Here is a 20584-nt window from a genome sequence, read left to right on the forward strand (position 1 = left end):
GGGACTTAATGTTTGAAGTTTATAGCAGGAGCTTGACTTAGTTGCAACTTGAACCTGCTTGGTATGTAGGATAGAAAGTTTATGAAATGGAGAAAACTCAGATCTTATTTGTTTCACAGTCTGGTTTGATCCTTTATCATCTCTGTAAGGTAAGCACAGTGGGTACTATTATCCCCATTTTACAGAGGAGTTTACTAAAGCTTATGGAGGTTACTGTAATTATATACGGTATACGGTAGTTTTCAAGTTCACAGACTAAATTCAGAACCATAATTTAAATCCAGGTCTTGTAATTGCAAGGCCAATGCTATTTCTATGCCCCTTCATTTGCTGTTGTTCCTGAAGAGGACTAAATGTGGCCCCTAAAAGACATTGTCCCTCTTTTTTACAAAATCCTGGAGAATTATCACCTGACACATTTTTTTATCTTATTTCTCTCTTTTATTTGCACTTAGTTATTTATTTGTTGTCTTCCTACTGGAATGTAAGGTTCCAGCAGCAGGTACTTTTGTTTTGTTCACTGCTGTATCTCCCTGCTTAAATCTGCCTGGTGTATCATAGGTACCCAATAAGTGATCGCTGAATAAATGAATGAATGAAGTACACAGCTTGTCAGGGCACATCCAGTAATAGGGAGCCAGTGCTGTTCAAGAGCATACACTATTTCTGTTCACCTAGAATGATCTTGACTAAGAGTTTCATTTCCTATGGTCAAGGCTTCTACCTAAATGGTGCACGGCCTTTATGGCTGGTGGGGAAGTTCATGGCCAGTCAGTCCTCATCTGGAGTCCCAGCATGAGAAATGTTAGCTCTGCATTGGCCCTTGGGGATCTGTTCCTCTCATCAGCTCATTTTACAGGTGGGAAAATGGAGGCTCTCAATTGGTGGCAATGCTAAGACTAGAAACCAAGTCTCTTGACTTCTGGCTTGTATTAATTCTCCTGCAGGTCTGCTTATAAAAAACAAATCCTCAAGCCTGCCAGAGAGAAACAGAACTGTGTCTTCAGTCAGTATACAAAGGCACTAAGAAAGAGCTGCACAGCCAGATATTGTGGGGAAGAAAGAGTCTGCACCTGTTGCCTGGGCATGGTAGAGAGCAGATGGCAAGACATGGTCGTACAAGCCCATGCCTGTGAAATGGGGATGATAATGCCTGCTGGCTTTCTTCATAAGATTTTTGTAGCCTCCAATGAGACAACATGTGCCAATGTGCTTCTTTATTCTTTATAGTGAGCTTATATATGCACGTGATGTGTGCACTCATCTAGTTAGTTATGTGCTGGCTATAGCATAGAGGCCCTGGGGTTTGAATTCTAGCTCCAGTGTTCATTTAACCTCTCCAAACTTTAGTATCCCTATCTATGAATACCAAATGTGGGTAATAATTTTACCCAGCTCCCAGGGATGTTGAGATAATTCATGTAAAGCATTGAGCTTTAGTGCTTGAGCCACAATGAGTGCTCAGTAAATTTTACCTATTATTATCATTTCTCATATGAAAATAATACCAATTCATTGTTGAAAATTTTGAAAATTCACTTAGACAAAAGTTATCTGTTGAAAATATATATTGCATAAGCAAAAATAAATATATTAGATAAATGGATTGACAGATGTCACTCAATGTTACCACCCAGAAGACAGCACTGTGAAAATTTTGCTGTATATGTGTGCCTACATTAATTTTTTTTAATTGTCTACTTTGTTTCACACACTGTTCTAGGGCCTGGATTACAAAACTTATATTAGACCTAGATAATAAGTAAATATATAATCTATTAGGTGGTGATAAATTCCATGAACATGAATTTATCCTTTGCCATAGATCATCTTATTGAATTATCACAACAATCCATCTTTTTTTATTAAGGTATCATTGATATACACTCTTATGAAGGTTACACATAGAAAGAAATCTTTTTGGTGAGCTGATATTTGGATGAGTGATGAGGGGAACCTGGTGGGAAGCATAAAAATATTTTAAGTGGCTTTATGTATAGTGAAGCCTCAATAGCAAAAGTGGCCCTCCTATGTGACTACTGTTTTTTCTCATCATTAAGAATTTAAATGCTTTGTTTTATATTCCACATTTATTAATATATATTATTATACAATATATAAAACAACAAATATGTGCAATAATATATAATATATAATGTTACAGTATAGTAATGTTGTTATATGCAAGGGCGATTAACAACAAAAACAGCATTGTTTTAGTCAGGCTAGGCTTACGTATGCTGCAATAAAAAATAACCCCCATATCTTAGTAGCTCAAAACCACTTTATTTCTTGTTCTTGCTACATGTCCATGAAAGGGTCAGCAAGGAGACTCTGATTATCTAGTCACTCCAGATCTCTGGCTGACAAAGCAGTCACCACATTCGTAAGAGTTTATCAATTATTGTGCCAGAGGGAGAAGCTCTTGTACAGACAAGTAAATGCTTAGCCAGGAAATAACACATGTCATGTTCATTTAAAACTCATTGGTTAGAATTAATCACAAGGACACCCACAAGGAGCCATGGAAGTGTTATGTGCCTGGGAATGGAAAGAAAATATTTGCATTAAAATAGCAGCATTAATAACTACTGCAAGTAACAATAGCAGTTCACAATTGCTGATTATTCACTATGTGCTGAGCCTTTGCCATAGATCATCTTATTGAATTATCACAACAATCCATCTTTTTTTATTAAGGTATCATTGATATACACTCTTATGAAGGTTACACAAGAAAAACAATGTAGTTATTACATTCACCCTTATTATTGAGTCTCCTCCTATACCCCCTTGCAGTCACCATCAGGTCCATCAGTGTAGTAAGATGCCACAGAGTCCCTGTTTGTCTTCTCTGAGCTACGCTGTCTTCCCTGTGATCCCACACACACCATGTGCACCAATCATTGGTGCCCCACAAACCCCTTCTCCCTCCCTCCCCACCCACTCTCTCCCACCCCTCCCCTTTGGTAATCACTAGTCCCTTCTTGGAGTCTGTGAGTCTGCTGCTATTTCACAACAATCCATCTATTGTCTTCACTTTACAGGTACAGAAACTGAGATCTAAAGGCTTAATTAAATAACTTGTTCAACACGGCCCAGCTATTAAGTGGTGGATTTGGAATTTAAACCTAAATCTGTCTGGTTCCAGGGTATAGATGCTCAAAACACTGTCCTCAAATCCCATTGCATGTACTTCATCCCTGACTGTTGAATATTAGGTAGTTTCCTTTTTTTTTTCCACTGGACAACCTTGTGTCAAATCCTTTGACTCATCCATGATTATTTCCGTAGAATAAGTTCCTAGGTAAATTTTGCTGTTGAAATACAAACATGATTCTAGAGTGAAACCCTTTCAAAAAGTGAAAGCTTTAGGAGGTGTAGTACATAGCTTCCCAAGGTGGATGTTATCTAGCCTTTCCTTCTGTATATGAAACATACTTCACCATTAAGGGGTAGAGTTTATTTTCCTCCCTGTGAATCTGGACTAGTCCTGTGCCTGTTTGGATGCGATGGAAGTGATATTCCGAGACATATGAACCCAAGCCTTAAGAGACTGGCAGTTTCTGTGTCTATCCTCTTGAAATGTTGCTGCCAAGCTGTTAGAAGCCCAAGTTTCATGGAGAGGCCACAAGGAGGAAAGCAGAAACAGCCCTCGCTGATTTCTGGTGGACACCCAATCAGACTTCAGCCATGTAAGTGAGCCATCTTGGTTGCTCCAGACTAACTGATGACCCTCCAGTTGGTGACAGCCCTAGTTGATGTTACATAGAACAGAAGAACCACTCAGTGTAACCCTGTCAACCCACAGAAGATAATAAATAATGAGAGGTAATAATACAATGGGAGTTGTTAAACACTACTAAGTTTGGGGGTGGCTTGTTACACAGCAATAGATAACTGAAATGGGAGGTGTTTTTTATGAGTCTTTATTCACACATATGTCAGAATATTTCAGTTCTTCCAACTGATTTCTACAGGATGTAGTATTCTGATATTATAGAAAAGGCCAGGACAAAGGGTTAGGGGGCCTCGTCCCTGACGCCTGGGCTGGCCATTCTGCGTCAAATGCTTTTCCTAATTACCAGTTGTTTCCCACAAAACACCTGGATTCATCCTAAGAATGGCCTCCTGACCACAAGTCCTAGATCCTAAGCAGATGAATACTTTCAGGTGATATTTACCAAGCACAGATAGACACGCAGTAGGTGCTAGAGTTAAGTTTCTATTTGGGATTGCCAAAAACTGAGGTTTTCATTCTTAAGAGATACACTCTGTGAAGAGAACTTGAGTGCCTACTGTGTACAAGGCAACTTAGAAGATGCTTCTTACATTTTGTTTCATTTATTCTTCATAACATTCTGAGTAGGTATATCATCTCCTTAATTTATAGGAGGAAGTTGAGGCTCACAGAGGTTTATGAATTATCCACGGGCCTTCCAGTTGATATGATAGAATCAAGACTTGAACCCGTTTGACTGGCTGCAAAATCCTGCCTGCTTCCTATTACATCAGTATGGCCCAAATTAATTCATTTGCAAATGACCTTTACAACTTTTGCCCCAGTGGCATATGTACTACCTGCAGTATTACTCATTTAACATTTTTATTTACATTGATTCACAATAAAAATGTGAATAGTAATATAATAATAATAAAGCTTTAATCATAGTGGAAAAAGAAAAGCCAATACTGATAATAACAAATGAAAGTTAACAAAAATAATACATGGAAAAAGGCTGTGTGCTATTTAGCTAGCTAGCTACTGTTATTTGCAGAAAGTGGGGCCTGAGGATGAGGGTGTTCGAAAGGTGTGAAAGACAGTTTATCATGAAACTGAGAAACTTTTTCTTGAGCTAATTAAAAAGATGGGAAGAGAATTGAAAGGAATAACTTTCTCTCTGAGTCAGAGGTCCTTACTGATGGGCCCATGTGTCATTTCAAACCATCTCATGTACCCCACAAGTTACCAGTGGTACATGTCTCATACTGCTGACCCCTGTTTGCCTTGCATGGTTGAATCAGCTATAATACTGCTCCCTCTGAAAACACAGGGTTAGTTTGAGGAATTGAAATGCTATAAACACCAACTAACTCATTTCCCTCCAATTTCTACCCTCACTATCCCTGCTGTCACCAAAACCCAGGTCTTGCCTGGTCATTTCTCTGCTTACCATAATTTTTTTTTAATTAAGGTATTATTGATATACACGCTTATGAAAATTTCACATGAAAAACAATATGGTTACTACATTTACCCATATTATCAAGTCCCCACCCATACCCCACTGCAGTCATTGTCCATCAGTGCAGCAAGATGCCACAGATCCACTATGTGCCTTCTCTGTGCTACACTGTTCTCCCCGTGATCCCCCACACCATGTACTAAACATAATACCTCTCAGTCCCCTTCTCCCTCCCTCCCCACCTGCCCTCCCACACCCCTTCCCTTTGGTAACCACTAGTTCCTTCTAGGAGTCTCTGAATCTGCTGCTATTTTGTTCCTTCAGTTTTGCTTCATTGTTATACTCCACAAATGAGGGAAATCATTTGGCAGTATCTTTCTCTGCCTGGCTTATTTCACTGAGCATAATGTCCTCCAGCTCCATCCCTGTTGTTGCAAATGGTAGGATTTGTTTCTTTCTTATCTGCTCACCATCATTTTTGCTTTCCATTTCTTTAGGGTTATCTCATACAAGCTGGTCCCTACCAACTTTTCCAGCCCAGTCTTCTGCTTCTTCTAACCTTGTCCTCTAAGATGCAACAACATCCCTGGCTTGCTTGTCACCCCCTCCATTTGCTATGGTCTTTTCCATTTTGTAAATGGTCCACCCTCTGCCTGGAATGGCTTCTCTCTGTGCTTTAAGACTCAGATCAAAGGTCACTTCCTTTTGGAGGCCTTCCTGCACTTTTTCCAAGAGAGTTAATTCTGCCTCCTCTGAAGTCCTACAGAATATAGCTCTTTCCTTGAATTAGCAATTATTGCTCTGTAATCTTGTTACTTCTTTGTGTTTGCCAAATCTGTTAACTCTAAGTCCCTTCTGATGGGTATTTCGCCAGTCATCTCTGTGGCCTCATTTCTTGCCTAACATGGAGTATGTGGTTCATAGAATTCTAAGCTGGACCCCAAGATTCCTGGTCCCTGGCAGACACTAACCTAGGTACTGCTGTGAAAGGATTTTGCAAACATAATTAAAGTCTCAAATCAGCTGACCTTAAAAATCCAGATGATGAAGATTATCTAGATAGGCCTGATCCTCTGAGCAGAACATCCAGTTGTACGGTGCCTAGACTTCTGACCTGCAAACTGAGAAATAATGAATTTGCATTGTCTTATGTTGCTCAGTTTATGGTAATTTCTTACACAGCAATAGAAGACTGATAAAGGATAGATGCTGAGTAAGAGCTGAACAAAGAAGTGAATGGAAGCCTGCATCATTTGTTCATAAATGATATTTGAAGGGAATGCCTTTCCCCATTCCTGATTTCCATGATGAGGGGTTTTCTGTGAGGATGCATCTGCCTCTTCATGCCTGTGGAAATGTTTGGGTCAGCTCCCCCCTTCTTCTCAGGGGTGCTTCTCCCGAGAGCCAGCGTCTCCTTTGTTCTGGTCTTACTGTGGTTGAGGGCAGCTGTGTGGTATGTCGGCTTCATTCTGGGTTCAGGATGTGCAGCTCACATGACTAACAGACTATCTTAGTTTTTTCCATTTATGATAACAAAATACCACAGACTGGGGGGCTTAAATAACACATATTTGTTTCTTAGAGTTCTGGAGACTGGAAAGTCTAAGATTCAAGTGCCAGCAATGTAAGTTTCATTCTAAGGCCTCTTTCCTTTGGTGTGTAGACAGCCTCTAATCTCACTGTGTGCTCACCTTGCGGGTGGGGAGTAGGTATCTCTTCCTCTCCTATAAGGGCAACTAATCCCTCATGAGGGCCTCACCCTCATAACCTCATCAACCCCTAATTACCTGTCAAAGGCTCCATGCCAAATGCCATCACATACGGATTTTGAGGAGACATTCAGCCATAGCACAGACCTATGATCCCTGCCTTCTGTCAGTTTTGGGCCCCCTATATACTCTTTATTTTATTTGCCAACTTGTTCTAAACCTGGGTAGGGAAAATGGGTACAATTTTGGGAGGGATCTTTTGAGACCCCCAACAGGAGATACAAGCTGTTGTGAGATTTATTGCTGTGACAAGGTAACATTTTTGGAAATGTTTCCTGATAGCCTTGCCTCCATCCATTTCCTTGTATTCCCTGACCTTCCCCTCTACCCCCTTTAAGTAAGGATAGACCTTTTAATGATTTGGCTTCAGAGAAGAAATGAGTGAGGCAGAAACTATATTTTGGAGCCAATTCCTAGCTTTCTAGTTTTAAAAACATGAATCCCCAGGAGGAATGAAAGAACTTAGGACATGGACAGTACATTTTAGGGAGAACATGATGGAGAGACACCCCACCCCCCTCCCCCAACTACGAACGGATTCCTTTGGCTTCAGGGAGGAAGGGGGTGTGATGAGAGCAACTCAGGTTCCTGTCGGGTGAACCCCGAGGAGGCCTGTGAGGTCCAAGCTCAGGGCCCCTGCTCCATACCTGGGTAGAGACTCCCCTAGATTTACAACTGGCTGATTGGTGTGGCAGATGGACACAAGACTGCCTCCCATCCCACTGCTGTTCAGGAAAGTGAGCTCAGTGCCCCTCTGCTTGAACTTGGATGGGCTGTGATAGCTTCAGTCAACAGTACATGGCCGAAATGATTCTATGTGATCTCTGATGCCAGCTTGCAAAAACCAAGTGAGTGTCTACCTTGTCCATGGGTTTTGGAGACTGGAGCCACTGTGTGAGAAGAGTGGCTGCCCTGAGGCTGCTAGGCTGTGAGGCCACCGCTTCACAGAGGGAGAGTCCCCAGGCTACATCCCCTGCTGAGGTCCCAGGTGACAGCCAGCATCGACCACCAGACATGGGGGTGATGACACCCCCGGGTGATTCCAGCCTCAGCTGTTGAGTCACTTCCAGGTACTGGTCTTACCAGCCGACGCTCCAGAAATCAGAGAGCAGTGATGAGCCATCCCCACTGTGTCCTGTCTGCATTCCTGAGCCATAGAATCAGAGGACATAATAAAAGGATCATTTCATATCCCAAGTTGGGGATGGTTTGTGATGCAGCAATAGTAACCAGTGTGGTGGGTGAGCATGGGACAACCCTGAGTGCCAAGGGTGGTGTGGGGTAGGCAGAAAAATGCCTCCTCCACCTGTCAAGACATCCATATCCTCATTGCTGGGAATGGTGCTTATGTTAACTTAGGTGGCAAAAGATACTTTGTAGATGTAATTAAGGATCTTGGGATGGGGGATTATCCTGAAATATGGGGTGGGCCTAATGTAAACAAGGGTCTGCATAAGAGGGAGGTGAAGGGTTGGAGTCAGAGATGTGACGCAGCAAAAGGTCAGAGTGATGTGGCCACAAGCCAAGTAATGCAGGCCAGCTGTGGGAGGGGACAAGGCAAGAAGACAGACTCTCCCCTGGAGTAACCTGGCCAACACCCCATAACTCCCTTTTTAGGCTGCTACCCTCCAGAACTGTAAGACAATGCATTTGTATTGTTTTAAGCCCCTAGGCTTGTGGTGATCTGTTACAGCAGACACAGGGAGTGAATTCAGGTGGCATCAATGGGTGCTGCCTGTGCAAGAGGCCTTACAGGTGGGGCTCAGGAATGTCTCTGCAGGTGCCTGGGCACACCAGTGACTGAGGGATGATGTGATTATGGATTCCAACAGGATGGCAGTGTGGACAAATGATGCTGAAGATAAGAGGGTGCTTTTCCCCTACCCCCTCTGCATCCCACATTGATATCAGGCTCTACATAAGTCTCCTGAAACTTGGGCTGTCTCCCTAGGGAAGGGAGCAAGGGGCAGGGGCCTAATTGCCTAAGGCTATTTATACTACATAGGCTGAATGGGAGCTCAAAATACAAATGAAATTGCATTATAAAAATTAAAGAAAGTTGTAAGTCTTGCACATCTGAGTTGAGATTTCTGATTTACAACTGATCTGCACTTCAAGAGTATGTTCTTTCCAGAGTAGAGCATATATCTATATGGGGGTTATGCAGACACCCAGACAGCAGGACTGGGATTTGTCTGTGGTTTCTTAAGAATTGATTGAAGGTAAGAAAATTAGAATATTATGTGGTTTTTAAATATTATAACTTTTTATTTTACAATAGTTTAAGATTCCCAAGAAGTTGCAAAAATAGTACAGAAAGATCCCATATATGCTTCCCCCAGCTTCCCCCAATGATAATGGCTTACATAACCCTAGTACATTTTTTAAAATGGGGAAGTTGATGTTGGTACAATATTAGTAGAGCCTTTATTTGGATTCCACGTGTACTTTTTAAGTCTTTTTTTTTAGTTGTATGAAATTTGAAGTTTATTTTTTTTATTTTTTATTTTTTTAGAAATGGGTAGATTTATTTTGATTTCTTTTTTATCCTGGCTGGGTGTAGGAGGGGACATATACTTATCTACAGCAAATGCATATGAATATTCTTCCATGCTAACATGCAGTTGCCTGGATTAAGCCTACATTTCTACCAATCCACAGCAAAATATAGTAAAAGCATCTAAAAGGAGGTATGATAATATAAAATAATCATTCATGAGAGATAACCTGAGAATATTTTACTCATTTTGATACAACAGGGAAATATACAGTAAGATTTCATAGATACTAATAAAAACACGATACAAATACTAGAGTGAATACAGGACAAATTGTAACTGAAAACAGCCCTTACAGAATCTGTCATCGCCGAAAGATGATTCGGCATGAATCCTTTATTTTAGACTGCTTGAACTCAAAATTCCTTTATTGAACATTTTACTTATCATAAGTAGTATATGTTACTCCTATTCTGTTAAAATCCTTTTCTTATATTTGTGACAAAAAGTTAAAACTTGAAGTTTATTTTTTATGTTGTAGTTATTTTATTTTATTTTTTTTGAGAGGGCATCTCTCATATTTATTGATCAAATGGTTGTTAACAACAATAAAATTCAGTATAGGGGGGTCAATGCTCAATGTACAATCATTAATCCATCTCAAGTCTAATTCTCGTCAGTCTCCAATCTTCTGAAGCCTAACGAACAAGTTCTTACATGGTGAATGAATTCTTACATAGTGAATAAGTTCTTACATGGTGAACAGTACAAGGGCATTCATCACAGAAACTTTCGGTTTTGATCACACATTATGACCTATAAACAATCAGGTCAAATATGAATATTCGTTTGATTTTTGTACTTGATTTATATGTTGATCCCACATTTCTCCCTTTATTATTATTATTATTTTTATTTTTAATAAAATGCTGAAGTGGTAGGTAGATGCAAGATAAAGGTAGAAAACATAGTTTAGTGCTGTAAGAGCGCAAACGTAGATGATCAGGTGTGTGCCTATGGACTAAGTATTAATCCAGGCTAGACAAGGGCAGCAAGACATCCACAGATGCAGAAGATTTCTCTCAAAACAGGGGGTGTGAGGTTCTAAGCCTCACCTCTGTTGATCCCCAATTTCTCACCTGATGGCCCCCCTGTGACTGTGCCGGTCTTAGGTTGTTCCTCCCTTGAGGAATCTTACCCGTCTCTGGCTAACCAGTCATCTTCCGGGGCCATACAGGGAAATGTAAAGTTGGTAAGTGAGAGAGAAGCCATATTGTTTGAAAAGGTTAGCTTTTTACTTCTTTGCAGATTTATGCCCTGTGGCTTCTATGCCCAGCACTTGTCTCGAGGTATCTTTACCACCTGGAGGAATTATGATACTCAGTAAATTCGATATGAGGCACGAATTCTATTTAAGGTTTGTAATTAGGAAGAATGTAGTTATTTTTTTAATGAAGATTTTTTTATTATGAGTTTATTATAGATTCACAGGCTGAGGACCATCACATTTTATATCCAATCCACTTCTCTTCCTTTGTAGCAGTCAATCTGTTAACCACTCCTCTAATTTTGTCATTTTAGGAATTTTAAATGAATGGAATCATACAGTATGGGACTGTTTTTAGGACTGTTTTTTTTCCCACTCTGGAAAATACAATTCTTTGGAGATTCTTCCAGGTTGTTGCACGTATCAATCATTTGTTTTTATTCTTGGTAGTATTCTTTGATATGGGTATACTGCAGTTTGTTTAACCATTTACACGTTGAAGGACATCTGGATGTTTTCCTGTTTCTGGATAGTATGAATGAAGATGCTACAAACAGTTGTATACAGGTTTTCTGTAAACCTAAGACCGTCTATCTGGGAGAAAGGCTCAGGAGTGTGGTTGCTGAGTCATATGATCAGGGCATTTTAGTTTTGTAAGAAACTGCCAAACTGTTTTCTCCAGTGGCTGTATCATTTTACATTTCCACCAGCAATGTAAGAGTGATCCAGTTTCTCTGCAACCTCATCAGCAATTGGTGTTGTAAATTTTTTTTTTTTTTTTTTACCATTTTGGATAAGTGGTGAATGAGTATCATCTCACTGTGGCTTTAATCTGCATTTCCCTAAGGGCTACTGATACAATGGACATTGTGATATAATGAGTTATAAGAAATACATATTTGGTCACTTATATGACCAAATATACATTTCCCAGGTATATTTGGTCTTCATCCACAGTTCCAGAAAACACTTCAGAGCCTTAAAGGTGAAATGGGTGTTTTGTCATGTTAATGAGAGACTTTTGGACCCTCACCCAAAGGCGGCGGCTAGAGGTTCAATCAGCCAATGACCTATAATTTAGTCAATCATGACTGTGCAATGAAGCCCTGCAAAACTCCCAGAGAAGAGCGTACCACTACTTGCTTGCTTTCTACTGTGCCTGCTCTGCTCAGTTGGATCCTGCTTCTTGTTCAGAGGGAGCTTCTATGCTTGGGGAGCCAGAACGCCTCCACTTGCCACCGAACCAGGCCCCAAACTCCACGAGGATAGAGGCTCCTTCATTTGGGACCTTGCCCTGTGTCTCTCTTCATCTGGCCTTTAACCTGTATCCTTTATGGCATCCTTTATTAAACTGGGAAACGTTAGCGGTTTTCCTGAGTTCTTTTATTCGCTCTAGCAAGTTAATCGAACTTAAGGGGGAGGTCGTGGGAACTTCCAATCTGTAGTCAGTAGGTCAGAAGCACAGGGAACTGGGCCTTGCAACCGGCTTCTGGAGTGGTGGGTGGAGGGCAGTCTTGTAGGACGGAGCCCTTAACCTGGGCATCTGGTGCTGTCCTGGGCAGACAGCATCAGAACTGAACTGAGTTCTCCAACACCCTGCTGGTGTTCGAGAATTGCTTGGTTTAAGTATGTGTGGGAAGACCCCCTCCCACATACTTACTTACACACATTGGAATCGGGTCCAGGTACCCGAATGAAGTTATAGTACTATTATTGCTGTGTATAATATTGTTATTGTCATACATATATGTAGGGAAAAAATACACCATTGCATTTGGTGTTGGGCCAGTTTTAATTGCAGACATCTTTTTATGTGCATGTTTGCTATCTGTATCTCCTCTTGGGTGAAAAGTCTCATCATGTCTCTTGCCCATTTTCTAATTGGATTGTTTTTATACATTGAGTTTTGAGAAGTCCTTGGTTGGATATGTGGTTTGGAAATATTTTCTCCAATTTTGTAGCTTGCTTTTTTATACTTTTGACATACTTTTTCACAAAGCCAAATTTTAAATTTCGGTGCACTTCAGTATTTAATTTTCAAATGTTTGGAGATTTTTCTATTATCTCACTGTAATTGATTCCTAGTTTGATTCTATTGTGTTTGCAGAATACACTGCATATAATTTCCATTCTTTTAAATTTGTTGAGATTTGTTTCATGGCCTAGTGGTTGGTAAATATTGGCATATGTTCCATGGACACTTTAGAAGAAAGTGTCATCGGGTGGAATGTTCTGTAATGTCTATTAGATCCTATTGGTTGATGGTGTTTCTGCATTCTATATCCTTACTGATTTTTTTGTCTGATTGTTTTATCAATCCGTGAGAGAAGGGTATTGAAATCTCCAACTGTAATTGTGGATTTGTCTAGTTCTCCTATCTGCTCTATCAGTTTTTGCTTCCCAGGTTTTTCAGCTCTGTTATTTGGTGCATATACGGTTATCCTGTTTGGGGTTCACTTGGCTTCTTAATCTGTAGGTTTCTGTCTCTTGAAAAATTTGGGATGTTTTTCAACCATGTTTTTCTTTAAGAAACCTTTCACCCTAATCCTTTTTCTCCCCTCCTGGGACTCCAATGACACAAATGTTACATCTTTTGTTATGGTCTCACAGTTCCCTGAGGCTCTGCTCATTTTTTATTTTTTCAGTCTGTTTTTCCTGTTGTTCAGACTGGGTGATCTCAGTTGTTCTGTCTCTGAATTCACCCTTTCTTTCCGCTGTCCCTTCCATTATGCTGTTGTGTCCATCCACTGAGGCTTTTATCTGGATATTGTATTTTTCAGGTCTACAATTTCCTGTTGGTTTTCCTTTATATTTTTAATTGCTTTCTTGAGATTTTCTATCTCCTTGCTGAGGCCTTCTGTATTTTCATTTAGTTGAAGCATGTTCATATTCGCTTTCTGAGACATTTTTATCATGGCTGCTTTAAAATCTTTGTTGGATTAATTCCAACATAATTCTGTCATGTTGGTATTGGCATTTATTGATTGGCCTTTTTCGTTCTGTGCCAGATCTTCCTGGTCCTTAGTATGAATAGTGATTTTTGACTGAATTGTGGACAGTTTGATATTATTTTGAGACTCTGGGTCTTCCTTAAATCTTTTGTTTTAGCTGGCTTTCCCCAACATCAGTCTGGCAGGGGAAGGGACAGGGGTCTGTTGTGTTACTGCCAGCTTGGGGGTAGAGGTCTAGGGTCCTTCTACCTGGAAAGGGGGGAGTTCCTCCTTGCTGTTGGTCAAGGGAAGGCATTCTGGGGCCTATGTGGTCTCTGTTGATGCCATGATGGGATGGCCTTGTTATCGATGGGCTATGTTGGAAGTCTTGATGTTCCACTGCTTCTCTGATGCCACCCTAGTGGGGAGGGGAGAGACAGCTCATATTGCTGGGTGAACGTGGGTGTCCAGGCTTCTCCATGGTCTACACCGAGACCAGTGGTGGCGAGAGTCCTGGGTCCCTTGTTGGCCTCCCCTGACCCCATGTGGTGCTCAGCTGCTCTCATGAAGGGGACGGGGCTCTGTAGGGATGTCCTGACAGGAAGGCATGCCTTTGATGTACCCTGGATCCTGAAAGGGTCTTGATTCATTTCCCTTTTGAGAAATAAAGGAAACATTTCTGTCTGCCCTCGCTGACATAGAGCTTCTGAGCTCACCTTCCAAGCTTGAATCTCCCACTTCTTTCGTGAATTCGAAACTTTGGGCATGAGAGAGATGTGAAGGGAGCACTGATGGAAAGGTCAGGAGAACCGTCCTGCCGGGCGTCCTGGGCCTCAGTTTCTCCATCTCAAATTCAGGAAAGATGGTGATGGGTCAATCAAGGTTTCCAAACTTCAACGATTTATATAACACCATCCTGAGTATGCCATGGCAGGACCACCTGCTTTTTTATTTACTGAGTACTTTTCTCCAAACTGACTCACTCTAAAGAGGAAACTTTCTGTGACTGTGCACATGTGTCCCTTGGCAAGAGAGTGGCCATGCTGGCTCAGCACATCCAGGACCAGCATTTAGTCAGGGGGTCCTCTGATGTCTCAATCCCAGACTGAAGGACATGGTTACTGTGGCTTGTAAATTCAACATGCCGCCTATATACACTGACCCACATTTTTATGGGTGTCCTCCTGGCTGTAGGCCAGTTATGGAGATTTTCACAGATGCCGTGAGCTTTGTGTAGTTTGTTGGTGGTTCACCCTCTGCACACTGTAGGCATGAAACCTCTTGTTGGTTTGTTTGAAAATTTCCAACCATGCCCTTCCTCCCTCCCATTCTGAGGCACTCCCTCAAAAGCACCTCTTTTATTTCCAAACATTTCCAAACATTTAACATCATGACATTCTCTTTAACACCCCTTCTACTCCACAACCCCACCCATGACGGAATGTTGCATACCCACATAGTTAGTTTTTAAATGAAAGTAGGTTAGCATTTATCTCCTCTGGAGCACTTAGGAGAACTTCATAACACCCCTTATGCTAATTGGAGGGCGCTCCAGGGAACTCAGCACACTGGGGGCTGGCCACACAGTGCTACAGACTTGCCAGTTTCTCTCTGGCCCACTCTGGGGCTGTGTCTCTGGGAAGTGGTAGGGTGGGTGACTGCCCCCTCAAATTTCCCATGGACAAGGGCTGGGAAGGCACATCCCAGCAGGGGCCAAATTCTTGTTTCTCCTCCCGTTGATCCACTGCCTGACTGAGATACTCAATTAGATTCTTTTGAAATGTCCTAACATTATGAGGACAGCATCCTGCCATTTTTGTTCACTGCTGTGTCCTCAAACACTGGGAATTGTGTCTAGCTCTGGCATATAGACTCTCAACAAATATTTGTTGAATGAATAAATTCTGCAGTTGTCTTCACTGAATTCTAAATTCCATTACGCAGGGACCATTTCTGTCTCATTGAATCTTCAAAGCTTACTACAGTACTGGGCACATAGTATGTGACCAATAAATATCTGCTGAACTGAGCTGCTTCTAGGATATTCCTTATTAATATCTTAGAGGAATTAATAAGAAATATGTGGCCACAGGCCTTGCAGTTAGGAGCAGGGTTTAGAGCCAGGCATTCCTGAGTGTGCACACTGATTCAGATGTTTTCTCTGAGGTTCTTGTGGTGAGAACAACTCTTTAACCCTCTGTTCCCTTTGTGAAAGATAGGGTTAACAATGCCCTCCAAATTACTCAATCCACAGGCTGTGGAGAGGATGAAATTGAAGGCATGTAGCACTTAAGAATGGCAATTGTAATTATTATAGTTATAGACAGTATATCTAACTTCTGTTTCTTAATCAGATAATCATGCCCACACCACTTGGTTGGGTTTTAAGTGGAAAAGATGACCTGGTGATAAGTCAGGGATTGCTGGACAGGGTCTGAGCTATGTATCTGGGTGGTGGCCCCCTTTCTAAGGCTCATGCTGTGATCTAGGTGCTTTGAGAGATACCTGCAGGTTGTAAAAAAAAGCCCATTGGAAATCCTGTTTAATCCTTGATGAGAGTGCACTCTTGTGTTTGTATGCGTGTGTGGAAGGGGGTGTAGGCACTACCTGCTGATAAACAAGGACTGATAGCCACACATGACTTCAAGAAAACAATGAATTGATTGTTACATAATAAGTGCTGTCTTGTAGAAGCATGTTTCAATCCCCTGCAGTTGTGAGGGGAAATAACAAAAGGAACCTAAACGTTCCTTCTCCCTGAGAGCTAGGACAGGGGGCGTGCAGCATGGTGGAGGTACAGGTGCTCTTGACTCCTTATCTCCTGGAACGGAATCTTGACTCTTTCACTTACTAGTTGTACTGCCTTCAGCACGTTACCCTTCTGTGTCTCTTTGTCTTCAACTGTGAAACGGAGATAATGGCAGTAGATACCGTGCAATGTTGATTGTGAGGATTAAATGAACGAATTCATATAAAGAGCTCACAGTTACATCTGGGGCATAGGATAAACCTAGTACACAGTACCTACCATGACTGGATAATCTTGGTTGCTTTACCTTTTGCACAGGTGTTATCTGCAGCCAACTTGCTGACTCTCAAACTCCATCATGTTTTCCTGACGTGAGCTAGCTGTGGACCTTGCACTCACCCGGGGCCTGCCGTGACAGTGTAAGGGGAGGGATGACCTCAGCCCCAGGAATACTTTCTGAAGGCCGCTGGCTTCTATTTATAGACCCCAATGCTGGGTTTGCTCAGAGAATGCCAGCATTACATATCTACGACGCCATGGGCTTGTCAGTCACCTGGAGTCTGAAATCGTCCCCTGCTTTATTATAAAGCATCCCAGAATTATAAAATGTTGGGGCTAATGTCAGAGCCGCAAAAGCCTCTTAAATCTTACAGATAGAAGTAGTCACAACAATGTTCAATATAGGAAGTACTGAAAAGGCCCAACATTGTAAACCCTTCCTAGTTTTCAAAAACACTTCTCCACAATCTCCTCTCCCTTGGGCCGTTATCTCTTGCGGAGACTCTGAGAGCCTCCTTACTGGTCTTCTCCTTGTATCTTTGGACCTCTCTAATCCATTCTCTAGGGCAGGGGTTGGTGAAATTTTTCCGCAAAGGGCCAGATAGTAAATATCTCAGTCTTTGCAGGTCATGAATCCCTGTTTCAGCTGCTGAATTATCCCTTTTGTGTCACAGAAACAGGCACAGATGATATGTAAATGAATGGGGGTGGTGGTGGCTGCATCTCAATGAAACTTTGTTTCTGGCGGCTGAAATGTAGGCTTCATAAAATTTCACGTGTCATGAAATAGTCTTTTGTTTTTTTAAATCAATTTTAAAATGTTAAAATCACTCCGAGCTTGTGGACAGCACAAAACCAGGAGGTGTTTGCCCAACCTCGCTCTAGAACAGTTTTCCAGAAATGTGTTACAATGACTGTTATGGCCGCCGCTGCTGCGAAGCCACCTGTTGAGTGCAGGAGGAATGGGGCAGGGAGCTGAGACATCCTCCTGGGATACGCTTAAAACTCACCCGTGCCCTGGAGGCACTGTTGCCTCCTCAGGAGAGGCACAGGGCTGCCCCAGGGCCCTCAGCCAGGAAGCGGGAGGGCCCAGCCTTGAAGCTGGCTGTTTGCGCCTGCCCTCTGCTCTGCCACACTGCCCTGGCTCGGGTAGAAACACCAGTGGCTTCCCACGGCGCCTGCGAGGCACCGCGTGGTCCCTCCCATGTCCCTGGAGGCTCAGGATGTTTTCATCGCCCCCGTGCCTCCAGCTCTCCCTGCAGCTAACTGCTCCCCAGCCATTTGGATTGTCCTATGGTTCCTTGAACTCTCCAAGTTTATTTCTGGCTAAGGGCTCTCACCTGCAATGTTCCTCCCTCCTCTCTTGGCCAAGCAAATGCCTGTGGGTCTGAACTTAAGTGTCATGTCTCAGAAAGGCCTTTCATAACTGCAGTGATTTTCTTTCTCACAGAGTCTGACTCTCCTGCTGCAGTATTTATGACAACAGGTGACTGCATGGCTGTGTATTGATTTCATGTCTATCTTCTCTGCTGTACTGTAATCGCATGATGGGTGATGGGGGAGCATATCTAGTGGACACACCTTGTTGATATGTCGCACTGGGCCCAGGGCCTGGCCTGGACTAAGTGCTGGAAAAATACCTGGAGAATGAATAATCAAATGCATTTTTGGTTCTTAATCCTCTCAACATCCCTGGGAAGTAGTTATGACTATCTCTCCCAACCCCACCTTTCTTATAATTAAAGAAACCTGGATTCAGAAACATCAAGTAGCTTTTCCAAGGTGTCAGAAACAAAAATTAAATTCAAGGTCTCTGATGCCACGCCCCAGTGCCTTTATTAATGTACTGTTAACATTCCTTATGATTATTCATGTGTGTGTATTTATATAGATACATTTCTCTTGGTATAGGTGCTCTCCCATCTGTCTGGATCCCTTTCTGAGAGCGACCAACAGCATGAGTTCTTGTTATATCCTTCTAGGGGTCATTTCATTATATACAAGAAAACACCTGAATTTATTCTCCTCCCTCCCTGTATTTGATGTAAGTGGCAGCAAAATATGCAGCTAGTCTCACTGTTTTTTACTTAGTGATGTGCTGTAGAATTCCATATCCTACATATTCCTGCATATCCCTGAAGATAGGTTTCCTTTTTAGATTTTTTATGGTTGCAGAGTACTTTATCATATGCATATTCCACAATATATTTAACCATTCCCCAATGATGGACGTTTGGGTTGCTTCCAAATTTTTGCTGTTACAAACAATGAGTAACTTTGTAAATATGTCAATTCACACATATGCAAGTATATCTTAAGGATGACATTCCAGAGCTGGAACAGCTGAGATAAAGGCTATGCTACCACATTAAAAATTTTTTTTGTCTTTTCAGAAAGCATGTTTTAGAAAACATGACACATCATTTCTAAGATTCACAGTGGTCGGGATAATTGGACCGTGGTAGTGTTAAGTCAATGTCGAGAGAGAAGCTGGTGGGGGAGAGCTCTTGCTAGGGGTATCTGAGAATTAGCCAGGAGCACTCTTCCCCCAACATTTTCTGTCCATGCTGGCTCTTCAGTAATCTCACTCCTGTGGATTCAGTCTTTGAAAGGCAGGGAAGCATCATATGGTGGTATCAGCCTGGGCTCCATGATCAAACATACCTCTCATGAGGAACCAGCTCAGCAATTTATAAGCTGTGTGACCCAGGAAAAGTTACTTAATCTTGCTCAGCCTCAGTAACCTTACCTGTAAAATATGACCAATAATTCCACCCAATTCACACGGTGGTTGTGAAGATTAGGTAAACCAATCCATGTGTCATAGGAAGCACATAGTACATGTGAACTATTATTATTAACACTGAGGCCTAGAACCCCGAGTGCAAATGTTGCTGGGACAGGGAAGGGTAAAAGCAATGGTCTGGGAGTGTAATGTAGGTGTGGGAGGGGCAAGAAGATAGGGCAGGGCAACTGTAGTCCCAGAACACTAGGGTCAGTTTAAGGCCCACCTGGTGCCGAAGGGGTGAGAAGATGATGCAATAACTGCAGATAACCTTTGTCTGTGTCTTAGCTTAGCTAGCGCCAGCTTGGTTAATGGTTAAGTGGGTGGTGCCTGCAGTGTGGTGAGTGTGGAAGGCTCTCCTGTGCACTTCTGACTAAATGTAGCCACCTGAATAGAAAGCAAAGGCTTGGAAGGTTGTGTGGGGTGTGACCAGGAGCAGGGTCATGTCCTGCTGGGGAGACCCTCTTGTCATGCACCAGGAACCACACCTGTGCCACTAACATTGCTGCTGTTCCCATCACGGCCCTTTTCCTTAGCAGCCACTGTGTATCAGCTGCCAGGTAGTGAGCTGAGAAACTGACATGCATTCTTCTCTTCTTAAGAACACCAGGAGGGAGCTCTTATTACCATTTCACAGATGAGGAAGCTGAGGCTCGGAGAAGTTAATTGTGTAAGATCATACAATGAGTAGGTGGTGGAGCTGGGATTTGAACCTAGGTCTCTGCGTAACTCCGTCACTGCTAACACCTCCATCCATCATCGTCATGACCATGCTACCCATCACTAGCACCACCATCATCTCTGCTATTATTATCACTAACTTCTTTCTCATCAAATTTCACATCTATATATTTTTTATTCACAACATGTGATAAGTATCATGAGTATATTATCTCCTTTTAGTGGATGTATTAAAAGAGTTATTACATGCAAGTTCTTAGAACAGTAACTGGCACATTCTAAGATCTAAGATGTTTATTATTATTAAACTCCATCCTCCCCTTCTTCCTCCTCCTCCTAATTATCTCAATACTGCCCACATTGGACCTCCTGCAAAGTTCCCAGGGCCCTAACCTGGCCTGGGTCAAGGCTCCTCCCCTGGCTCTAAGGCAAGGACGAGT

The 20584-nt window shown here is 42.1% G+C and overlaps 1 long non-coding RNA gene across 1 annotated transcript in view; it reads left to right on the forward strand.

The window, feature by feature from the left end:
* The window catches only part of LOC118969998 (uncharacterized), a 49092-nt gene that overhangs the window by 2818 nt on the left and 25690 nt on the right, over positions 1-20584 (forward strand). The window lies entirely within an intron of this gene.

The sequence above is a fragment of the Manis javanica genome, chromosome 2 (assembly GCF_040802235.1).
Source record: "Manis javanica isolate MJ-LG chromosome 2, MJ_LKY, whole genome shotgun sequence".
Lineage (NCBI taxonomy): Eukaryota > Metazoa > Chordata > Mammalia > Pholidota > Manidae > Manis > Manis javanica.